We start from the raw sequence: 6000 nt of genomic DNA, 5'->3' as shown, positions 1-6000 counted from the left end.
ATCGGATAGACAAGCAGAGTTCTGATGACAAAAAGAAAAGAGGTTCATTGCAAGGAATGCTCCTCTCATATTTCCTCCCAAGTGCCAGAAGCCAGAGAGCACTAACTGCTAAAGAAGCCTACATACTTCCCAGTTTTCACATCAGGAGCAAAAGTGCTGGCACCATAATGTCAAAATGTGAACCTCCAAGAGGTTTTGCCCACATGGGGAGATCTACCCTTTGTCTTCATTATGGAGAGAAGAGGATGATTTTTAATTGGATGCCCTGAGGGGAGCTACAGAAAGGACCCCATTAGGAATTGGATACCTTCTCCACCTCACCACTGCCAACCCACTGACCCTAGCCTCCGGATCAGGTCACACACTGGCTACTCCTTGGCCAAAGAATGAAAAAAGAGACCCTTAGCTGGCCAGTCCCTGCACTAGGACCCTGTGTCCCATAAGCTAATACAGAGGTTACCTGCCTCTTGCTCTGCACCTTCCGAAACTCATGACAGCCACCCCCTGGCCCTTATCCTCTCCTGACCTCCACTGTCTGCTGACATATTCATGTATTTCTGTGACTTGGCTTGTTCCTCTTCCTTTCCCACAGGCAGAGGTCCTTCTGCTGTCCCCACACGACCACCTGGATGCTGCTCACTGCCTCTCCTGATCTGGGACCTTTCCCTGTCCCTCACATCTGGATGGGGCCACCAGCCCAGTGGGAGCCTCTGTCCCTTAGGATTGGGTCCTGTCTGTGGATTCCTTTGTTCTTTTTCAAGTTTCCTGTTGGGAGAAGACCTAGACCAGAAAGTACTCCCTGGACAGTGAATGGAAATATAGATGAAAAAAGACTAGCTGTTTCTTGAGAATTCTCGAATTCTGGAAATGGATGCATCTAGTCATCAGCAATTTAGAACATAGTGTGAGAGTTTAATGGCCTTGTGCACTATCCACATCTGTGATCATTTAGGGATCTGCTGTATCTATTATGTTTTTAAGGCTCCAATTGTTGGGGCATGCTTGACATGCCCTCCAAAACAGGGGCACATTACTGCACCTTGTATCTCCTCTAACCCATGTTGGAAGGATGAAAAATCATGTATGGAACCTCTATCAGGACCTAATGAGAGTAGAAGAGCAGACTCCCAGGGTTCTGGAGCAGGGCCATTCCTCTGCAACAACAGAAAAAGAGCTCCTGACATGATTTTAGGCCTTAAAAGTGATGCTATGTCGGAACTTGGGATATAGAGTGACCTGGTAGACAGAATTTATCATCATGCTCTAGCTTCCATCAGATACACCAAACATCTGTTCAGGCAGACCTAGCACATCCATGATACAACAGGAGTGATACATACAGAATCAGGTATGGACAGGTGACCAAGACCCTCTCCATTCACACCTATAAGCTCCCTATAACTAGCTCTGATCATTAACTTTGTGTGTTAACTTGACTGGGCTACTGGATACCAAGATATTTAGTTCAGCATTATTCTTGGTGTGTGTGTGTGTATGTGTGTGTGTGTGTGTGTGTGTGTGTGTGTGTGTGTGAATGAGATTAAAATTTAAGTAAGTGGACTGGGTAAATGAGACTGCTCTCCCAGTGTGGGTGGGTCTTATCCAGTCATTGAAGGCATAAATGGGGGGAACAAAGACTAAGCAAGGGAGAATCTGCTCTCTCTGCCCAATGATCTTTGAGCTGAGACATCAGTCTTCTGTCTCTGGACTCAGACCGGAACTTACACCATCAGCTTTCCAGGTTCTCATGCCTTCAATCTGCAACTCTTGGAACTAACTGCTCAGCCTCTATAATCCTGAGAGCTAATTTCTTATAATAAATATCTTTGAGCAGATATATAGACATTGATAGGTGTACAATATAGATAAATAGACCGATCTCTCTCTCTCTCTCTCTCTCTCTCTCTCTCTCTCTCTCTCTCTCTCATCAGCCTACAGAGAAGGGAAAAGGCCTGAGCTTGTTCACAGGTAGAAGCTCGGTAAAGGCCGCTGAGCTCAAACGGACAGAGAGTGTACTACACTCCCACCCATGGGCAGCCTTGATGGAGAGACATTCGTGAGGGTAATGGTCCTTACCCTCCCCAGTGCTTGCACAATGAGTTCATGAATGTGGCACAGATGGAAGCTGTGCATGGCCCCACAGCATGAGCTTCCTCTTGGCAAGCTGTCAAAGCCAGTGCCACCACTGAATGCCCAACTTTACAGAAACAGACCAATACTGTGCCAGCAGCATGGCACCAACCTTCAAGGAGGTCACCTAGCCACTTGTTGCCAAGACAATTGTGAGATTTTGACCAAAATCACCTTCCAACAAAGACTTGCTTTAACCGATGATGGAAAGTAAAATTGATCCTTTTAGCTACTCATTAGATGATAGTCAACCTGACTATACACCATCTTTCAGGATAAGTTTGCAGACAAAAAATTGCAAACAAAAGGGAAAGGGGGAGCAAAGGGAAAGCAGGCCAAAATGGCTGACCAGGAACCTAAAGAAGACCTACATGCGGAAAATGGAGAAACTAAAAACGAGGAGAGTCCAACCTCGATGAAGCAGGAGAAAACGAAGCCAAGTCTGATTAATGTCATATGCCATGTCTTATGTGGTCCCTGTCTCCCTTCTTGTACAACCCAGAGGAATATTTTTATCAACTATTTTGTAAATGCAAGCTTTTCAGTAGCTCTAGAAACATTTTTAAGGCGGAGGGAATTCCACCTCACCTCATTGTTTTAAGTGTAAATGCTTTTTTTTTTTAAGAGGTGAAATCATTTGCTGGTTGTTTATTTTTGGTACAACCAGAAAATAGTGGGATATTGAATATGGGAGACTTTGATTATCTTGGGTGTCAGCTGAACATTCCATAGATGGGGATCGTTTTTATATCTTACTAGAGGCCTGGTGCACAAACATGTGTGCATTCGGGAGGTCCCTTAGCCCAGTCTGTGTCCTCTCTCAGTCTGGGACCCTTCGGGGGATGACCACCTGCTGGCTTAGGCCTGCTCCCCAGGGGATTGAGCCTAAGCTGCAGTTGGACATCCTTAGCACTGCTGAGGACGTGGGAGAGGCTCCCACCACCACCGCTGTACTGGCAGCCATCAGCCTGGCTTGGGGTTGAGCAGAGCTCCCACTGTGGGAGTGCACTGACCACCAGGGGGCAGCTCCTGCATTGAGCGTCTGCCCACTGGTGGTCAGTGTGTGTCATAGTGACCAGTCATTCCCAGTTGTTCTGCTGTTAGGGTCAATTTGCATATTACCCTTTTATTATATAGAAAAGAGGCCTGGTGCATGGGGGGAGGACGGCTGGTTTGCCCTGAAGGGTGTCCCGGATCAGGGTAGGGGTCCCACTGGGGTGCCTGGCCAGCCTGGGTGAGGGGCTGAGGTCCATTTTCAGACTGGCCACACCCCCTTCAGGGAGGGGGGTCCTGCTGGGGTGCCTGGCCAGCCTGAGTGAGTGGCTGATGGCTATTTGCAGGTTGGCAAGCACCCCAGCAGGGACCCTAACTCCATGAGAGTATGGCCATTCTGGGTGAGGGGCTGATGGCTGTTTGCAGACTGGCCACAGCCCCCAGCCACCCAAACTCCCAGTAGAGGCGGGCTGGAAGCAGGTATCTGGGATTTATTTATCTTCTATAATTGAAACTTTGTTGCCTTGAGCAGAGGCCACAGCCAGCCAGGGCAGGCGGGAAGCTTGGCTTCCTCTATCGCCAGGGCAACCAAGCCTCCTGCTTGCTCCAGCCTGGTGGCTGCCAGCTGCCATCTTGGTTGGGTTAATTTGCAATTAGTCACTCTGATTTGCTGGTGGGTGTGGCTTGGGGCATAGTGGAGGTGCAGTCAATTTGCATGTTTCTCTTTTATTAGATTAGATAATACAAAGCATAATAAATGGCAATTTGGAGTCAGTCATGTGTTTGCTCTGTCTTGAACATTTTAAATTACTTCTATTCACATGTTTTTGGTAGAATTGTTTCCTAAAGAAAACCACTCCTTGATCTTGGCTCTCCCTATCAGAATTTTGTGCATCTGTAACATCTTTGGTGTGGTAGTCCTGTTTTCCTAGTAACTTCGCCAATATGCTGTGAAAGATTGAAAATTTGATTATGTGGTATATATGATATTCAATTGTGAATTACTGGGATTTTGATGTAACAGTGCATCAACATTTGAAGATATTGGTACTTGATACTCTATAAAGGAAAGTTAGCCTCTAAATTTTAAGCTGGAAAGTCACTGGAATAACTGTTTAGAAAAGAATCACAACTACATGACTTTACATTTTGGTACGAATGTTAAGAATTGTGTACAAATTGAAATGTCTGTGTACAGATCCTCAAAACAATAAAATCTCAATTATGAAAGGGGAAAAAAATGAGGGAGTGAAAGGTGGCCATGAATCCCTAGGATTAAAAAGTCAAGAAGGAAGATGAAGAAAAATGGGACACGAAAGGTTGTAGAACTGAGGACTCAATATTTGCCTTTGGAAATTTGGTTTTGTTCCATTGACCCTATGTGGCACAAAGGGCTCTCTCTCTCTGGCATTGACTTGATGAAAAAAAATAAATCTTATCTATATTTTACATCAGCGGCCACCAACCAGTGGTCCGTGGACGACTGGTGGTCCATGAGGTCCGAAAAGCTGCTTTACATCATTACCACCTGAAAATATTTTCAAACTACCAGGACAGGCTGGCTGCACAACGCAGCCAGAGGGGGCTTTCTAAACTTAAGTCATGTCCCCTCCTGCCCAAAACAATGCCATATTTGTGATTTAGAACAGTGCTTCTAAGAAGCACCTTAGAATCTTATTAAATGCGCCCTGGCCAGTTTGGCTCAGTGGATAGAACATTGGCCCTCGGACTGAAGTGTCGAGGGTTTGATTCCCAGTCAAGGGCATGTACCTCAGTTGCCGGCTCAACCCCCAGTCCCCATCGGAGTCAACCAATCTGATGTGTCTCTCTCACATTGATGTTTCTCTTTCTCTGTCTCTCCCCCTCCCTTTCATGCTCTCTGGAAATTCATGAAAAAAATATCCTCGGGTGAAGATTAACAATAACAACAAAGAAGATTCTTATTGCCTGACCGGCATGGCTCAGTGGTTGAGCATTGACCTATGAACCGGGAGGTCATGTGTTGATTCCCTGTCAGGGCACAAGCCCAGGTTGTGTGCTCAATCCGCAGTATGGGGCATGCAGGAGGCAGCTGAACAACGATTCTCTCTCATCATTGATGTTTCTATCATTCTCTCCTTCTCCCTTCCTCTCTGAAATCAATTAAATATATATCTTTTAAAAAGGAATCTTACTAAATGCATATTTTATTCAATGGGTCTGAGGTGGGGCCTGAGAATCAGCATATCTACCAACTTCCCAGGTGATGCTGAGGCAGTGTGTTTCCCAAAAATGACCACAGCAATATTTCCTGCCCCACATGCACTCCCCATAAAGGGTGAAGTCCATTTCCCCTTGACGTGAACCGGCTAGGACTTTGCCCTTGCCTTAACAAATGGAATGTGGCAAGAATGACTGCACGACTTCTGAGGCCATGTGATGCAAGGGGATGTGGCTTCTTTCTGGCTCATCTTTGGGGCTCTTGCCTTTGGAACCCACCCACCACGAAAGCCCCATTTAGCCCATGGGAGAAACAACATGGAGAACAGAAACCCCAGTCAACAGCCAGCATCAACTGCCAGACGTGTGAGTGAAGAATGTGCCTTTGGGTGGTTCTAGCTGAAGCTATCCCTGCAGATTGCAGATTCATGAGCAAAATACATGCTGTCATTGTTGAAAAACAACTGAGTTTGGGGCTGTTTGTTCTGCATCAGTAGATAGCTGTAGCCATGCCAATACTGCTGGTCCATGGACCACACTTGGAGTAGCCAGGGGTTAGATCACTAGATCATCTCCCAGCTTTTGTGTGTGCTGTTTTTCTGCTTGTTATACTCTTCCCATTTCCTTTCTTTGCTTGGCTCATTTATTATTATTATTATTATTATTATTATTATTATT

This window comes from Myotis nattereri (assembly GCF_964212035.1).
Source record: "Myotis nattereri genome assembly, chromosome: 15".
Taxonomy (NCBI): Eukaryota; Metazoa; Chordata; class Mammalia; order Chiroptera; family Vespertilionidae; genus Myotis; species Myotis nattereri.
This window is presented reverse-complemented; position numbering follows the sequence as displayed.